This window comes from Mustela putorius, unplaced genomic scaffold (genome assembly GCF_011764305.1).
Source record: "Mustela putorius furo isolate JIRA1106 unplaced genomic scaffold, ASM1176430v1.1 tig00000551_pilon_pilon_pilon, whole genome shotgun sequence".
NCBI classification, from domain to species: Eukaryota; Metazoa; Chordata; class Mammalia; order Carnivora; family Mustelidae; genus Mustela; species Mustela putorius.
This window is the reverse complement of record NW_025421412.1, coordinates 14,085,062-14,104,764: the sequence shown is the minus strand read 5'-3', so window position 1 is coordinate 14,104,764 and position 19,703 is coordinate 14,085,062.

Below are 19,703 nucleotides of genomic sequence, written 5' to 3'. Positions count from 1 at the left end.
TCTTTCTGAGTGGATCAAATTGTTCTTCAATAAAGCACATTTAATAAATTATTATGATCACTCTAAAAATCTCTATATTCAAGCCTGTGACCTGGGTCAGTGTGTATAGCAGGGTGCTTATTTTGGTTCTCAATTATTTGTCTTTATTGTTGATTAATATCTCTCAACATGAGATAAAAGCCAATTAACATGTGCCACCAAAAATCTAGAAAATTGTAATATACCAGCTACACTTGACCTTGAATGAAAATTGATTGCTGGTATTTACTTGATCTGGAAAATATATCCTATGGACTTAAACAACTTAGATGTTCCTAGTAAGAATTTTTTTTATGAATATTCCTATTTGTGACACTAACATCTAATTAGATGCCAGAGGCCCTGGGAAGATAAAAACTTCCCTGTGTATATGTTTTTAAGGCCATATTTCAATGGTAGTTTCAGCCAACATTTCTCTCTGGATTTATTTACATATTTTGTCTTCAGTATTTTGAGTTCCTGGCATTTCATTTCCTTAATAATCTGTTTTCTGAGCTTTGCAAGTCAGGCAATATGGTAACCATGCCCCCAGAAGCATATGGAACCTGGAATGATCAACATAATCTAAAGCTTCCACCAAGTAGGTGATGTGACTTGAGAATAGTAAAAGCAGACGGAGTGAGAAGGTGGGGGGGATAACAGTATTCTAGGGACTAAGCTAAACAAAGAAAAATAAACTTGCCATCATGGCTTAACTAAGATATATTTTATCTTTTATAGAACATATGTGCAAATATGCTACAAGTACCATTTGTGCTTTTTATGGATTGATATTGAAAATTGTTTTTGAATTATTAACTACAGATGCTAATTTGTTACTGTGAACTCATTTAAGAGGTTTTTGGTAAATAGACTAATGTTTGGGAGCCATTGGGTTATTCTTCATGTCAAGCAGACAGAAAATTGATTCAATCTAGGGATAAATCTAGTCTTCAGTGTTATGTTCACATGACATTGATATGTCATGATCTGAAAATGGATTGTGATGTATAGAAAAAAGTGTATTGCTTCAAAAATATCCATGTCTGGTGACATGACAGAGCCTGACATACCAGGGATTGAATCCTTGAACTGCCTTTTACCAGCATCTATAACATGTATTGATTATGACATTATTTATAAACCCCAGCAAGCTCCTTCACTTTTATGAAGCTCCTCATCGGTAAACTGGAGTGAACAATACCAAGATCACAAATTATTGTCGGGATGTTTTGAGAAATATTGTAAATTTCTGGGGAATAGTACACACTCAAGAAATACTTATTTATGCCCTCTTTCCTGTTCTCTGTTTCCCTAGAAACTTTGACTTTTGAAAGTAAGACGTCTTTTTTTTTTTTTTAAGGAAAATGTAGCTTAATTCTAAAAGCAATCTTCTCCACACGTACAATCATTGGTAGTATTTCTCAAGTATTTTTGCTGTATTTAATGAGGTCTCCTAGACACAATGTTATCAGCACTAACAATTAGTAGGAATTTACAAAAGAAAGGAAAAACAATAGTTCTTGAGATGTTCTCTCTAAATAAAAAGCTATAATTCCTACAGTGGCTGTAAAATATCAGTAAAATAATGAACCAAATGGTACATTAAGGCATAGGTTTAGCATACAGGTGCTGACATCTGTGCTGTTTCCATCTGGTGCACATCTTCAGTCAAAACAATTTAAGCACTGTTATAAAAAGAACAAGGAAATTAAATTACTGTGACAAAATAAATGACACCATTGAAGGGGGAGAGAAAATCTAGAATAGGTATACAAAGCAACATCTTGCAGAACCAGAATTAATCAAACTCGGACAAATACTTTCTTATAGAATAACCTGCAACTTGGATTAACAGAAAGAGAGATACAATAAAATGCCTGGTAGAATTTTTTCTTCTTTTACAATTGGGAAATCTCCAAAGGAAGCCTATTTTACTTTATTGGTTGAGTTTTGATGGGATTAATAGAATAGATTGTCATTTCTTTTTTTCCAAGTTTTTATGTAAGTTCCAGTTAGTTAATGTGCAGTGTAGAATTATTTTCAGGTGCATAATTTAGTGATTTATCACTTACTGACAACATCCAGTGCTCATCAAAGTGCTGTCCTTAATATCCATCACCTCCCCTCCAGGCTGAAGTATCATTTATAAAGTTAGTCTTTCTCATGTTATTTTACAGTACTAGGAAAGGCTAGAACAATAATAGAGAACCCCAAATGATGTTTTCACAAATGAGGTGAAGAATATCATTGAATACTGGACTTCAGGTGTTGTAATGATGTGCTGGGTGCTGTCCAAGGTTCTGGGAGCTGTCCAAGGTGCTGGGCATAGCGCAATGAATGAAACCCCATCCCTGCCCTCTTTGTTTTGCAGTCTAGTGGGAGTTCCTGTGGTTGTTACTCTGAATTCCACAACAAAGACCCCGCCCCTCATGGGGCCTCACTTCAGGCAGGGTGGTGAGGGCTTCCATGAGGTTTGCAGAGGGACTTTTAGGAAAGCAATCCTGGAAGAATTCATTCTGCATGTAGGCAACCCATCTATCAGTTTCCCTCACCATTACTGAGAGGTTGTCTCATTCAGTGACTTTGTCTCCCTTCTGCTCTAACCATCCATTCCCAAGAGCAATGGATGCTCTAACCATCAATTCCCAAGTCCACTTCCTGAATCTCATTAGTGTTCCTCTGGTCCAACTGCACATTATGCTTTATATGAGGACCCTTATTTGAGGAACAGGTAGGGGCTTAGATCCAGCCTTTGTTATGTTTCCTCAAGTGTGGTTAGGACAAGGGTAGGTTTGCTCACAGAGTGGAGCACCTTATAATTTGCCCAAAGAAGTTTTTCACTCACTAAGCTGTGCCTAAAAGTGTGCTTTTACACAAAATGTGGTAACTTTTCCAAACTTTTGTGGAAATACTCTATGAACTGGCAGTATCCCTGCTAGTTTGTACAAGCCCCAAACTTAACTAATAACCTATTTCACTTAGTAGCATCTCCAGCTAGTCCAACTCCAGAGTTTGAATTCTGAAAGTTAATTTGCCCTTCACAATTCCCAATCTTACCTTAACTCTCTTCACCTTGCTTTTCCTAACTATTGAATCACCAAGACTTATTGATTTAGCTTGTGAATATTGAACTCTTCAATATTTTTCTTACCATCTTCCTTTCATTTTATACTCGTCTTCAATCCTGCATAACTTTCATCTGGATTGTGGTAACAGATTTTCTTGACTACAGCCTCTTTCTCTTGAAATCCTTCTCCACATCACTGCAAATAGTCTTGCAAAAATCTTAAATTTAGGTTTGGTGTTCAAACTGACTTTACATTTTCTGAAGCAGTATTTTTCCAAGTATAGTTGATAAAACCTGTGAATTAGACAGGACTTGATAAAAATGTAGATTCCTTAGCCACACTCCAGATCTACTGAATTACAACTTCTGGTGTGAGGTATGTTGGAGGTTTACTGGGACCTAGGATCTGCATTTCAATAACCTCCCTGGGAGATTCTTACAAACTTAGATTTGAGAAATGAATTAAATGCTGCCTAGAATGAGATTGTGCTTTATCAAAAGTTTTTTGCAAGGAGGGTTTCTAGAATTTTTGACACAGCCTAGTACATAAAAGAGAGCAGAGAATCAAGAGAAGAAAATATTCTAACACTGGTTAATATTAGAATAATAAGACATTTGTGGTTTCTGTAAAACCATGTCTTATACTTAAAAATGCTTTTGAGAAAGAGATTTTTAATGAAGGTAGAAATGTTTGATGAATGTCTTTTGAGCATTCTATTTTCTGTGAGGAGCCCACTGCTTTACAGAAGTTTTGTTTCAATGTTGGTCATCAATAGTTTCTGTTGGTTGACTGCATGTACGTGTGTACATAAACAACATGAATTGCATAACAGATATTAGTTCCAAATTATCACACTTTTTAAAAAAGATGACAAGTTTTCTAAAAAATTATTTTTAGGGAACTACTTTATCACTTCATATGAAAACCATAAATTCTGTCCCAAACATCTGTCAGAATGTTCAGGAAAAAAAATCTAGCCTCTAAATGAAGAACTAGTTTTGGACAAAACTAAAGTAGCTTCTCATACCTTGAAATTTTTTAGGAAAAAATGGTTATTTGCTTGACCTTATTTACTTTTATATTCATATATTGGCTCATTTTCAAAACCATTGAGGGACTGAGCTAGATTTTGGTGACATAAAAAAGAAATGAGTAAAACCTGGTCTCTAATCACAAGCAGATCATAGTCTAGATTGGGGGAAAAGATGGAAATAATGAAGTTAGACTGAGATGATCAGCAGGCAGATGGACATGTAAAAACTGGACTCAAGTAATCTGAGGAGAGCTAGCTTGAGCTGGACATGTTATTGTGTATAATTATATCTGTGTTTGAAAATGAGTATAGCATAGAAAAAAGGGAGGACCTAAAATATACTAAGCTATTTAAAAATACTTAATAAAATTATGACTCTGGAGGATAGTAGATTACGTGCTGTTTTTCCTTAACCATGCTTGAGGCAAATCTTTCCTTCAGTTTGCACACTCTGTAAACCCAACTTTGTACTCATAAATTTATACTTTTCAACTCTATTCATTTGGTGGCAGAGTGCTTCTATAAAATACATTTTCCAGAGGACTCATCCATTGGGAAGCCAGTAGTTCTTCTGGCAGTGGGATTTGGCTGTGGCAGGCTATGAGATCTCAGCTCCCACATTCTTTAGTTGATCACTCAACTTCTTTGTGTATCATTCTCATCATCTGCAAAATGGTAAGAATTATAGTACCTACCTCACAGGATAAGTGTGATACTTAAATGAGATAATCCATGTAAAGGGCTTGACGCAGAATGTGGCACATAGAAATTGCCCCCTAAGTGCTGACTGTCACCATGTGGTTGGGATAGTTCTGGGGACTGCAATAGCCGTGGTTCTGGGGTCTGAAAAGTTGGCTTGGCACATCCTCTCTGCCAAGTACCTACTCTGTTTTGATCACTTCCTCCTCACCCTTTGGGTGAGTGGAGGGATCTTTTGCCCAGGGTTATTGGGATGGCCAAACACAGGATACCTGCCACTAGGTACATAAGATGGATAACAGTTTTTTAGTTACATATGCTCACAGCTGGAGATGGAGAACAGCATAACATGCAGGGCCACAGGGGATTGCATTCAAGAACACAATGAACAACCAGGAGCTCTAGGAGGCAGAATTTGTAGAATCAAGAGGGCAGAGTGTCTCCTTGCCTCTGTGGAAGGTTGTGATTCGCTTGTGTGAATAATTTGGTGGGCTGGCAGGGAGCTAAAACCTGCTACTTGGGATGAAGCAAAACCTGGGCTTGGTCCCTTTAATGAGGAGGGCTCTTTGGCTGGAGCACTTTTTCTATGGATGCAGTGTAGGGAGGGGCACTTACAGTGAGGCTCTTTAAGGCTCACCTGATTTTACCAGATGCCAAGGCAGCACATAATATTGAACCTTTATTATAAGTCATACATCACACTCTGATGCTGAAAAGTTCCCACTGCAACTGTGCTTCTTCCTCTGTAAACAAGGTATGACTTAAAATGAATGTGTCTCACTAACTGCATATTCCACAAATATGCAGTGTTATTAAATAAGCTATTACTGAGTATGATTTAGAAACTGTTGCCTGTATTTTGACTGTAATGTCCTGAAAAAAAAATCTTGGTAAACTCTATTGAAAAAGTCAAGGTCTTTCTTACATCCTTATTAAAGCTTCTTTCTTTCTTTTAGAGTCAAGTACTATGTTTCCATATAGAAAATTAATGAGTTTTAGTAAGATTTATGATAATGTAACTAACATAACTGTCAAACTTAGTCATATCACTCTAGTAATTGAAGCCCAAGGGCCATGCACTTCTAGCAAAGGGTTACTATAATAAAATTTACCTTGTAGATGGCAGACATCAGTAAATGTTTCTGGCTGATCATGCTATTTTACTTCTCAGATCAATATTTGCATCTGACAAATAATGTCAAAGTTATGAAGAACTACATAATTAAGGATATTCTTCTCTTTCCTTATTTACTTCCCTTAATCCAGGATTAATCTATAATTAATTTTTTTCAGTACATTGCATTCATGGGAATTAATAGTAAGATGAAAATGAAAGAATGCATGCATACAATTAAAATTTTTTTTTTGTGGAACACCTGGGTGGCTCAGTCAGTCGAGCACCCAACTTTTGGTTTCGTTTCAGGTCATGATTTAATGGGCTGTGAGCCTGAGCACTGCATTGGACTCCATGCTCAGTAGGGAGTCTGCTTGAAGAGTCTTTTCCTGTGCCCCTCCCCCAACTCTCTTTCTCAAATAAATAAATCTTTTTTTTTTTTTTAAACAGACAGAGATCTCAAGTAGGCAGAGAGGCAGGCAGAGGGAGAGGGAGAAGCAGGCTCCCCGCTGAGCTTAGGGCCCAATGCAAGGCTCGATCCCAGGACCCTGGGATCATGACCTGAGCCGAAGGCAGAGGCTTTAACCCACTGAGACACCTAGGTGCCTGCATTAGTTACCATTTTTTTAAAAAAAGATTTATTTATTTGCAAGGAGGGGGGTTGGGTGAGGAAGGGTAGAGGGAGAAGGGAGAGAGAATCCTAAGCAGACTCCATGCTGAGCAGGGAGCCCAACATGGGGCTCAATTTCAGGACCCTAAGATCGTGAACTGAGCCAAAATCAAGAGTCAGACACTTAACAAACTATGACACCCAGGCACCCGTTCATGAGTTATCATATTTAATTAAGCTGTGTATAAGGTATATATTAGTATATCATTTTATAGTTATTAAGTGACTTGTCCAAATCATTTATCTAGTCAGTAGCAGATAAACTTAGGGGCATATGGTTATTACTACGTACATACAGTGCATGCAGAAAAATGCACAAACTAATGTTCAAACATGATTGATCTGTAAGGAAACTGAAATCTAAACAAAAATGAATTAGATAATAAGAAAAAAGAGACCAGGTATAAATTGTATAGAAAAGAAAAAAAGATCATAGTAGAAGAGGTCCTGGAAAGTTTCTTTGTAGTGCCACAAATTGACCAAATATCTTCAGGGAAAAGCAACAAGATTGATTTGCGTGAATAAATATTGATTTGACAGGAAGTTAGACAAACTAATTATGTGAGTAAGTATATCTACAGTATATTAAACAAAGAACCCCCAAAAGCAATCTGGGAATAAAACTGTTGCTGTAGACAGTTGCAAATATAACTTCCCCATCCTGTTAATATACTCTTGCCTCTGAAATTACATGGAGATTGACATCTTCACCTTAAGAAAGCTCTCCGTCTAGATGTTTCTGTGTCTCTCAGCCTCCAAGTTAGCAATCTCACAAGCATTTTGACCTCCTTCTCTCCTTTGAATCCTGTTTGTCACTTTCCTTTTTATTCTTGTGTGGATGCTGAACATTAATGTTGATCTAGATAGACACTCGTTTCCAGAAGCTTGCTGTTTATCATGGGTGACTTGTTGCTGAGACGTTGAATCCTATGAGAACAATCCCAGCCAGTGTAGGATCTTGCCCTGGTCGAATTCTGATGGAATCAGAGCATCATCAGGAGAGATGAACAGGTCTGCCTTGAGGTTTTACGGGAAGCAGATGAGAGAAATAACCACAAGGAATTCAGATCCATGTAAGCAATCCACCCACAATCTTTATTTCCTATTGGTTCTTGGCTCTTTGTCTTTTCATTCCTCTGCTTCTGTGAAGCCAAAGCTTTTCTTTCAGATGTCCTTTTGATTGTTATGAGAGACTGTTCTAATCGGCCTTTAAACTGTTCCTTTTTTAGTACTTTCTGCCAAGTGCTGCCATATTTATTTCCTGACGTATGAAGTCATTGTTTTACTTTTAAGTCAAAGGCTGTCATGTATTCTGTGTCCCTGCTGTTTTGCCCAGTCAAGCCCAAGTTCCTCATTTGACAATCCAAGGATGTCCACCAGTTGTTCATGCTTTCCCTCTTCAGGGATCTTAGCCTCCATCCCCTCACATCTCAGTGCCATCCATCCTCCTAATCCAGTCCCATCTACCTCATTATTTCTCTCCCCACAACTATTTATTTTACCGAGATTCACCAAAGCCACATTTGCTTTATCTCCCTTAGTGGGTGTGTGTTTCTTTATAGATTTGTTTTTTTCACTCTACCACTAGAGACTAAGTTGCAGACATGATACATCACCCCTAAATACTTCAGCTACATCTCTTAAGAATAAGGATGTTCTCCTACACAACCATTATCACATCCAATAATTCAGCAATGATTCAATAATATTATCTAAAATGCATTCCATATTCACATTTCTGTGATTTTGAGGGAAGAAGTTCTGTACAGTTGTTTTTCCCCTCTCCAGGATCTAATTAAGGAGCTGAATTGCATTAGAGTGTTATGTTTCTTAAGTATCCTTTAATCTAGAACACTCCTACGTGATGTTTTATCTTTTGTGACATTGGTATTTTTGAAGACACACTTGAAGTATTTTGTAGGATGTCCTATTTGTTTTTGTCTAATTATTTCCTTATGATTATGTCCCAGTTAAAGTTTTAGCATAAATCCTATATGGGTAATACTGATTTGTCACTTTCTTTCCTTTCCTTATATCACACTCAAAAACACTCTTGAATGTTCTTTCATTTCCATTTCATTATCACAAACCTTCTATTCCCTTCAGTTCAATTCAGAAAATTGTTTTGTGATCCTTGCACTGTGCCAGGTGATCTGGATCCATGAAGGAAAGAGAAGAACATCCCTTCAGGGAAACCTATGATCCACACCCTCTAAGAAATCTTCTCTGATTAACCTTGGTTAACAGTGATCTTATCTTTACTGAATTTCTATAGCACTATCATCTATAAACTATAAACTTAATTTGATTAATAATATTTGGCCTTATATGAGGCTGTAATTTTCTTAATGTATGTGAATAAGTCATGTTTGATAAGTGTTGTTCAATAAGACTCTGAAGTTCCTTTAAGGCAGATGTATGGCTCTTACCAGTTTTTCTTGTTTGTTATAGAACTGTATTAGACCAAAGGAAAGTGCTTCTGGGTTTATTCTGTTTTTGTAATGCTTTTTTTGTTTTAAAGTCTTTTGCTTCTTTTTCAAAGTGAAGGTAATTCTTTTTTTTTTTTTTTTTTTTTTGGCTTTCTAAAAAAATTTTTTAATTTTTAATTTATTTTCAGCATAACAGTATTCATTATTTTTGTACCACACCCAGTGCTCCATGCAATCTGTGCCCTCTGTAATACCCACCACCTGGTACCCCTACCTCCCACCCCCCCGCCACCTCTGTCAAATAAATAAATAAAATCTTTAAAAAAAAAAAACCCTCAGATTGTTTTTCAGAGTCCATAGTCTCTCATGGTTCACCTCCCCTTCCAATTTCCCCCAACTCCCTTCTCCTCTCTAACTCCCCTTGTCCTCCATGCTATTTGTTATGCTCCACAAATAAGTGAAACCGTATGATAATTGACTCTCTCTGCTTGACTTATTTCACTCAGCATAATCTCTTCCAGTCCCGTCCATGTTGCTACAAAAGTTGGGTATTCGTCCTTTCTGATGATTCTTGATAGTCTTCTGCATTGAAAAGAAGCTGTGGAGTGGATAATACATTAATATATAGCTTTGCAATGCATTAGGTGACCTTTGAAAAGTCATCCCTTTACATCATCCTTATGTTTGTCTAAGACCATGATCAGTTTGTGTTCCTTGAACATAAACTTGAACACTGTTGAAAGATAACCAGAGGTGTGTTGAGTGATTTAGATTTTTAAATTAACCGTGGATGATCTTCAAAGTAAATAATCCACACCTGCAAAAGTAATCATTTAAACCCTTTGTCCACATATTACGATGAAATGGCTGAACCCTTACGTTATTCTGTATAGGAATTGCTCTTCTCATGGAGCTATTGGCCATCCATCTGTGCATGTTGGTTAAAATATTTTCTTTTGGAAATCAGAAAGATGGCTCAGAATGCAGAGAGTTATAATACAGTTAAAATCCATGTTGAACAGAATCCACGGAGGAGGCAGATAATTTATAAAGGGCGCTTAAATTTTGCATTGGACGTTATTATTCTCTATTAGGGGAAGGACATGTTGATAGTCATGGGTCAACCGGAACACTTTGGGATCACTACTCCAAGATCCCAACTACTGCCTGAATCAATCAATCACTAAAAGTAAACCTTTCACTTGTTGCTGTTGGTTTGTTTGTTTCTTCATTTATTTATTTATTTTGGATCTATCAATGCACAGAAGTTTTGCGTGATGCCCTCAACAGGGATTTCACAAAGCCTGTCTTTTGTCCCACATTGTACATCAGGAGCCAGTTGCAGGTAGCTGTGCCAGGTCATTTGATTGCTGGCCATCTGGTGTAGCCTTGGCCTCTGAGTCTTAGAGCCATGGAGCCCCCAGCAGTGGATTTACTAACGATTCTGATATAAAACAATCATTCGGCCAACTTTGATGGCGTTTAAGCTGTCAAGTACCCTCTGGTCTGCCTTGAATGCCATGGATTCATCTGTGGTTCGTTTGCTGGAGAATAAACCTCAAGGTAATTAATCATACACTTTTGGTCACATCGAAGTTAGTATGTGTTACCTTTGCATTTACGGAGCTTAATCACAAGCAAATGTGAAAGACTTCTATGTGGATAATCCGAATGAATCAAAATAGCTATGTTGAGTTATTTGAGTACAAGTTGGACATGGTTTTAAGAGCAGTAAGTCCATGGATTGTAATTAGAAGATTCTAATATACACAAGGATGCTGTGATATAGTTTCCGAAGGGTTGCCATCACATTCATGCCTAAGAAATATATTCTTCATGAATATGCCAAGGCAATATTAATTTGCTAAATGAGATGGTAGTTATAAGGAATAATTAACTAAAGTGATTTCAGAGGCTTCTGCAAACAAAGCAGGTCATGTAAATAGAACTTCAAACTCAAATGGGCCCATTGGTTTAGAGCTCATGAAAATGTGATCATACAATCTGACAATAGCAAAGGAAAAAATGTCACTCATCGTATACTTTCTGAAAGTTCTGAAACTTCTTACCTTTGGCTACCCCCTGCTCCCTTTTCCTCCTGGTTTTTTTTGAGCTGTAATTGACATATATCCCTGTGTAAGTTTCAAGTATATGGCATAAATGTTTAACCTACATATATTGTGAAATAATGGCCACAATAAGTTTATTTAACAGGCAGCATCTCATAAAGATATAATAAAAAAAATGGGGGGAAAAAAGGAAAACAATGTTCTTTTTCTTATAATGGGAACTTCTAGGATTTGCTTTGTTAACTTTCCTGTATATCATAGAGCAGTGGTAACTACAGTCATTACATTGTGCATTCCATCTTTAGCACTTATTCATCATATAACTGGAGGTCTGTGAGTTTTTGCCTTTTGACCACCTTCTTCCGATCTCAGCCCTTCTCCCCTTCACCTCTGGTGACCACAAGTCTGATCTCTTTTTCTAACTGGCTACATCCTTAAGCTAACAGCTGGGACAGCTTTGTGGAAATCCCATTGATTTGTTAAATACTCAGTTTATTAAGTTAGAAATAAATGTGTATACCAGATTGATAAAAATAATAGTTAATTATTATAAAAACCTGTCCCCTAATATGTGTGTGTGTTGTGTGTGTGTCTGTGTGGGTATATATATATATATATACAAATATATATTTATCTATATATTATGTATATTCTCTGTATGAAACCAATTGATATGCAGGCTTTGGATTTTAAAAAATTGAGGCAATTATCTGTAAGCTAATTAGTTCATTTCAGTCCTCTAAACTCACCTTTCCTCTACAGAAAACACTATATATGAAAATATGAGTGTATAATATACTTAAGCTCTTAATTAACACGAAGGACGAGAGACTATAAGAAATGGATGGATTCTTATAAATCATCTAGCTGAAATCTTTATTTTATAGATGAGAAGACTCAGGACCAGATCCCTGGAGGGACCCAAGATGTTAACAGTGACAGAGTCAATGCTTTTGCTCTGCTTTCCTCTCTCTCTGGTCATTATTCTTTTCACATTCTAGGAGAAAACAGAACATTTGAAATAACTGAATGCTAACTGAGGACTAACTCAGCACAGAGACAGACTATCACTTTTGAACTGGGCTTGAAATTTCTTGCTTCCAACACTTTTTTTGGTAGTGTCAATGACAGAATCTCTTCAGGACTGAAATGAGTAATTTTTCTTCGCCATTTTAATTTCAGTGAAATGTAAGTATGTCTTTAATATACAAACTAAGCCTTTTAACTTAAAATTATCTTTAATTTTAGTATCATTTGAAATATTGCATAGGATATTTAATTCAACCCAATAAGCATGAACTGAATGATCGTCTTCCATGAGAAGCTCATAATTCACATCTGAGAGCTCTTATATATTAAAAATGTCTTTGTAGATTCTTAAAAGTACCATGTGGTATGCTTAGATCATTCTTCCAGTTTTCAACAAGCTCTTCCCTTTCTCTCATCCACCACACTTAATCTGTCACCAAACTTGGTTGGTTTTTACCATATATATATATGTCAGTGTGTTTCTCCTCCTTACCTTCCCCCTGTAACTGCACTAATTCAGGTTGTATCACTTCTGGGATGACTTTTGCAACAGCCTCTTACTGGGCCACCAGTCTCTGACCTCGTCTCTTAATCCCAAACAGTTCATCTTTCTTAACATACATGTTGAACAAGTAAAACGAGCCAGCCAAAGCTTATAAACAAGCCAAGATTTCTTCTTAGTGGGTGAGGTCAGTAGGTTGGCATCTCAAATGTTGGTAACCATTTCTAGCCTGTGATGCCAGAAAATTGTTCAATAATGAAAGTAACAGTGGCTGAGGAATGATCACAGTCATATGTCATATGAAAATTTTTGTAAGGTATCAATTTTAAAGATTAAGCAAATATGGAAACACTAGAGCATTCTTTTTAAAAATATTCTCTACCTTCCTTGGCAGATTGTAAGCTCTCTTAGTTTGTAGTGTTCTCTTAGCTTCCTCTTCAGATATATATGTGCTGAAGAAGCAAGGCAAACCAGATGTCTAGTTGTAGCTGTGGCTCCTTTACTGCTTAAGTTTCTTCAAGGCTGTTCTTATGGTCTTTATTGCCTACTGAGAAGAGTACTTCCGTTGGAGACAGGCTTAGTCAGTTTTCCCAATTTGTTCCAGAATAGAATGACCGCAGCTGGTAATCAAGAGTTCAGTAGAATTTTGTGCTCTAAAACTTCTTGAGATAATAGGGGTAGGCCACTTTTTTAGGCCATAGTTAGGGATTAAGCCTCTCTTTCAATTTTTTTTTTTAACTGAAGAGTTTTTTATTTTATTTCCAAGATCAAATATTACAGCAGAACATTTTCACGTATTTATAAAAAAAATACAGCAGTTGAATTTATAGATCAGAGATTTCCTTGAGTTTGATCTCTCTCTCAGCACAGTGAGCTGATGTCTTCCAAAGACTTAACCAACTCCTCTCCTTCCCTCACCTGATATATCTATGGATACATATATTCTCTTTCAATCTTTGTCTTATCCTGCTTTCCTATGACTCTCTCGATTAGGATATGGGCTTTTATATCTTTTGTAGTTTGGGTTTTAAGTCAGCATGGTATCATTGTTGTAAAGCTACACCTGAAGTTTGATAAATTAACTTTAGAGGTGACATAGTTCATGTATGATAGAAATATGGTTTATATGAAATGTGTAATCCTCATTGTGCAGAACATGAAGAAAGGCATGAACATAGCTTTTTTCCAATAATCTTTGTAACAAAGAGCTCAGAATGTGGTCCTATTATTTGAATTTTCCCAAGCTTATGGTACGTTGTTTAGCACTATGATAGAGAATAGTTTAAGAATGCTGCAAATTTAAAATCATTTTTGTACAAAGTGAAGCTTAGATCTTTTAAAGAAAAATACGTACACAAAGGTGAGAAAATTGTAATGTCACTCAGAATCATTCAGCTTTATATACTATGTGAAAACTAACAGATATATTTAATTATTTTATTTTATTAATTGTAGAAAAAAAACCAAGTGGTTAAGGTAGCTAAAATATTAAAATATTACTGCCTCTCCACTTTTTTTTTGTTGTTCTTGGCAATTTATTATTATTTTTTAAATTTTTTATTTATTATAAACATATATTTTTATCCCCAGGGGTACAGGTCTGTGAATCGCCAGGTTTACACACTTCACAGCACTCACCAAAGCACATACCCTCCCCAATGTCCATAACCCCACCCCCCTTCTCCCAACCCCCTTCCCCCCAGCAACCCTCAGTTTGTTTTGTGAGATTAAGAGTCACTTATGGTTTGTCTCCCTCCCAATCCCATCTTGTTTCATTGATTCTTCTCCTACCCACTTGCCTCTCCACTTTTGTACCAAGAAGATCTTCCTGTTAAGTTTTCATTTGTTCATTTATTGTTTTCTGGTCTCCTCAAAAGGAAAACTTTTGGCTAATATACTTAAATTATTTGGAAGAGTCTTGTGTGCTCCAGAGGATGTTGGAGAGTCTCTCCTTTTTTTTTTTTTTTAAATTTATTTTCAGCGTAACAGTATTCATTATTTTTGCACCACACCCAGTGCTCGATGCAATCAGTGCCCTCTATAATACCCACCACCTGGTACCGCGACCTCCCCCACCTCCACCCCGTCAAAGTTTCTTTTTTTCTTTTCCAGCATCTGACTTAAAAGGTAAATTATGTTTTTGTAATAAAAATACTATTGTAAAAATTTTTTAGTATTTCTGGAGGACAATGAAGAGAGGTCTCTATTAGCATTACAGCATTCCTGTGGAGTTTCTAACAAGTGTAATTGTTCCAATTTTGTAAAAACAAACAAACTATGTTAAGTCAAATTTTTCATTAATAGCAAACTAAAGTCTCTTCTCAATTTTTAGTAAGTGGTCTAGTGAAAGTCTGCTCTTGCCGTATAAATATCTTTTCTCTCTTTTGGGTCCCAAGTGGTTCTTTCTTCCCAGTGTGTCATATACTTGGTTCCAAGCACTGTCTTGAGCATAGGAAACACTAGATGAACATATAGTTAAGGAGGGCCAGTAAGGGTTAGAAGGATGGAGAGAGGGAGGAAGGAGGGAAGAAAGGAAGGAAATGGAAGGAAGAGAAGTGGGGAAGAGGCAAGGAGGAAAGAAAGCATGGAAGGACTTGCCTCTGACTAGCTGTGGGGACATTTGCCCAAGCCTCCCTCTGTTGTATGTAAAATGGAGGAAATGATACTTACCTACAGTGGTTAATCAGGGATTACCTGAGAGAACATTTGTAGAATGTATAGTTTGGTTAATTAGTTTCTTTTTAATTCTTTCTTTGAAAAATTCTATAATTCCTCCAGAGGCCCTCCCGAGCCCAGTTTGGAAATTTCCAAGCCTTGGCATATAGATACATAGGTTATACTACATTAAATTGAATTTTGATGTTCTTTTGATGGCTTCCTTTTGATCTTTCACTGTGTGGTGTGTAATGTGCTATGTGCTATTATGTGGTGCTATATAGTGTATCAGGGTACTGTTTCTGACCTCTTGATCATTGTCATCTTATCGGTAGCTTAAAGTTGGCCATAGAAACTGCCAAATCTATTTATCCTGCAGAGATAGTTTGCTAAACATTTACCAGCACAGTACTGCCCTATAGGGGCCCTTGGGTATGGGTAATGGGTATCCCATCAGTGAGTATCCCTATGAGAAGTCAACACTTATAAATGGTGGCAAATTGATTTGATTAGAAACAATTAGAAATGAAAACAAGTAATGGCAAAGATAATGCAAGGAATTCAATGAGAAACATATAGTCATCTCTAGTCTCAGAAATGACTGCCTTTTTAGACTAGACAATTAACAAATAGGTATCTAATTTTAAAGCATGTAGATTATAGATTTATTAAGGAGGACTTACCTTATATAATGTTCTGTAATGTTCTTATTATATGATTAAGTATTTCTGAATATCTTATTTTTTCTTTGATCTGCTCATTCTTTTCAGTAATCCATTTTTGGCTATATTAAAACTTTACGTTTTAACAAAGGCTAACTCAAACATTCATATCAAGGATATAAGCAGTCTATGTCTTTGACCCACCAACACGAATTGTTAAAATATGTATTTTATATTTCAATTTATTGGTGGATAAGAGTTTTATTTCTTCTCCTACAGAAATATAGATGGAATATTTTTTCCCTCTTTATTCCTCAAGAACCTTTTAAGCATAGAAAAGTAGTGGACTGATTGGTAAAAAATCCTAAAAATTCCCTGTCAATTAAAAAAATACCCCACAAATAAGACGTTTAACAAACCCCATTAAACTTATCCTTACCTATACTTTCATATGTATAATACTTTAGCATTTACATAGCGCTTATAACTGAACAGCAATGATACTATTTATTAAGCACTTTCAGGTGCCAGGTTTTGAGTGAAGGGCTGGTCATAGTCTACTATGAATGTATGTATTGTATCTTCACAACACCTTAGGAGATTTCTAGATGAGGTATAGTAATCTTCCCCACTTTACAGATGGGAAAACTGAGTCTCAAGGTTATTATGATTTGCTGAATAATCTAGTTACTATATGTGCAAAACTCCTAGACATTTCCTTTGCTGCTCTACAGAGTTCTGAGTGGGTTCTGCTTCTTTCTAACCATGTAGATTTGTGCAAGCCACTTAACCTATCTTTGCTCATTTTATTGACTATAAGAATGAGGATAATAACCCCACTTTACAGATTTATCATGGTTGTTAAAGGTCATAACAGGTGTGTAGTGCCCACCGCTTAGAAGTGCTGAACAGAGGCTTTGTACTGATAATCTTGTCACGGTGACTATTATAAGACATTTTCCAACAGTAACCTTCCACTCTCATTTTACTTCTTAACTTTCCATTAGAAATATCTTTTAATTGACTGAAGGAACTTAGGTGGTTGTAGTAACACAGTTGTTTCACATTTTGCATTGTTGAACATACCCTAAGGTGACCCTCAGTGAGTCATGCCTTTGTCTGATCCACCTCCTTGAATGGTGGGTGAAAGTTACTTCCAGCAAATAAGATTTGGCAAAAGTGATGGGATGGATGTCCCTCCCGTGGATATGTTATATTATGTAAGACTTAGTTTAAGACAAGAGTGCTAGATTCCCCAGCTTGCCCTATAGCAGCATGGACAGGCTGCCATGTTGTGAGAGACCAGAGAAAAAAGGCCACTTAGCATGAAGATAGCCTCTAGGAGCTGATGGTGGCCCCCACATGACACCCAACAAGTAGGATAGCAAACTCAGGAATGGGATATTTCCATACCACATGAGCTTGGAAGAGGACCTCAAGCCCTAGAAATGAATGCATCCTGGCTGATCCCAAAATTACAGTCTTGTGAGAGCCTGAGCAGAAGACCAATATGCTGTGCCCAGGATCCTGACCCTCCAAAATTATCAGATAATAAATATGTCTCCTTTTAAGCCACATTTATTACCACATTTGTGGTACTTTTTCTGCAGTGGTAGTTGACTAATTGATAGATGATGCATCTGTTTCTGAGTACCTGTCTAAACTTTGACCCATTTTTGCCACATTAGTATTAGACATTAAGGTATATCTTAAATTTAAATTGTAATTAGAATAAAATAAAGCCAGTTTTTTAGGTTTTTAAAGGGTCAATAATTTTTAATTATCAACAAATTTAAAATGTGAGTGTGATTGCTGAGCTGAAAAAACCCTTTTAGAGTCAAAAGTGATTTTAGAATTTATCTAAGCTTTTTATTTTATAAATGAGAAAGTCGAATCACCTTTACACTACATTCTTTTGCCTCTGTGAATTATGAAGTTTTCACTGAGATTTTTCTTAACTCACCAAATGCGATTTCCAACAAGTTTTCAAGGGATGTTGAAAAAACATTCCTTATGTTGTTTATATACAGGAGGGAAGAAATACCCAAAGTTGCACCATACAAAGAAAATACTTTATTGTTAACAAGAGCCCTACCCATTATAGAAGATCACTGATAGTTGCCCGAGTGGAGACAGGCCTAGAGGTATCCAAGAGTCATCCAGAGTCATCCATGTCCATTGGCTGGTGCTATCAGTCATGCTCTTCCTCTTCTCATGGCCTATCAGTGGATTGGCTTCAGATTTAAGATGGGGCAACCCAAGTTTAATAAGTTTACTTGTGTGTCTACTGCAGAGAATGCAATATTTATTTAAGTCATTGACTTGTGATGCCTATGGAAGAAGTAAATGCTCTACACCTTCCCATTTAAGGTCTTTCCTCAGTGATCTTGCCTAACTTACTGCTTCAGTTCTGTGACATTCTGCTCCAGGGCTCAAACTTTCTTTTCAAGGGAGACTGGTCTGGTCGTTTCCACCTCTGGGTTTTGGGCATGCAACTCACTGCAAGTTTGAACTCTGCTCTTCCTTCAGACAGGGAAGTCCAAATCCTCCATCTCAACACACTGGGAATAGTACTGAAATCACACACATGCACACACTCATACTTGTGGTTCCCTGAACAGACTATAAATTCTTTGAGTTGAGCAAAGAGTGTCATATTACTAATTTTCGTCCCCTGCAGTATCTAGTAATGTGCCTTGATAAGTATTAACTTGATGTTTGTTAGCTGATTAATTAATTAATTGGTTAATGTGGATAAGGAAGTGGGTGATGGACATAATTAGAGGAGTGATAACAGGAACTTATCACCGCTGATGGGAACCAGGGAGTTGGTAGCACCCGTAATTAGAGACCTATTAACAGGAGCATTTCAGAAAGGGGTGCTGGTGAACAGGAGGCCACCAGGGAGGAGTGACAAGAGAAAAGGCATTGGGACTGTGACAGAGAGAAGTTCCCTCCAATGGCGTAGGGCTCTGTGTTTTGGGGACTGGAATGTAGGATAATTCTTTCATTGGAAGCAGGAAAATATGTTGTGATTTGTACAGGATTTTTCCCATTCCTCATGTCGTGTCACCATAATGTTCTTAACTTATACTCCATCACGATTTCAGAGAATATTCTTTTCCTTCTCCTAACAACAAACTTAAATCCTTAGGTTTCCAGACTCAGAGTGTTAATTTGAAGATAATGAAGATAGATAGTATAGAGTGCTAAAATCTAGAAAAATGAATTTTTTTAAACATACCTTTCTGGAATGAAATGATATGAATGTGAAACTAGGTATCTCTAATTTAAAATGTGTTGATTATTGCATGTTTAATTATTTTAAGCAGGGATTGGGAAGAATGGAAGTAATTAAAGTGGTGTGGAGACCAGGTGAACACACAAGAGGTTGCAGTCTCCTTTAATGGGGCATCTTATAACAGAAGACTTTCCTTTTCTTTTGTACTTATGTTTTTTTCTTCCTTTTCTCTAATTGAGAAGATCTATCTTTGTTACTATTGAACATCATTCCATTTTTAACTCCCGCTTGTAGGGGTCGTTTGATGCTGTGTCTGACCCTCTAAGCCCTCCAAGTTTAGTGTTGATACAGACTTAATAAGCATCCATTTAAAAAAAAAAAAAGATGTATTTGTTTAAGAGAGAGAGAGGGAATAGTGGGGAGGGGCAGAGGGACAGAGAGAGAGAAACTCAAGCAGATTCCACGCTCAGTGCAGAACCCAACTCGGGGGTTGATCCCAAGACCCAGAGAT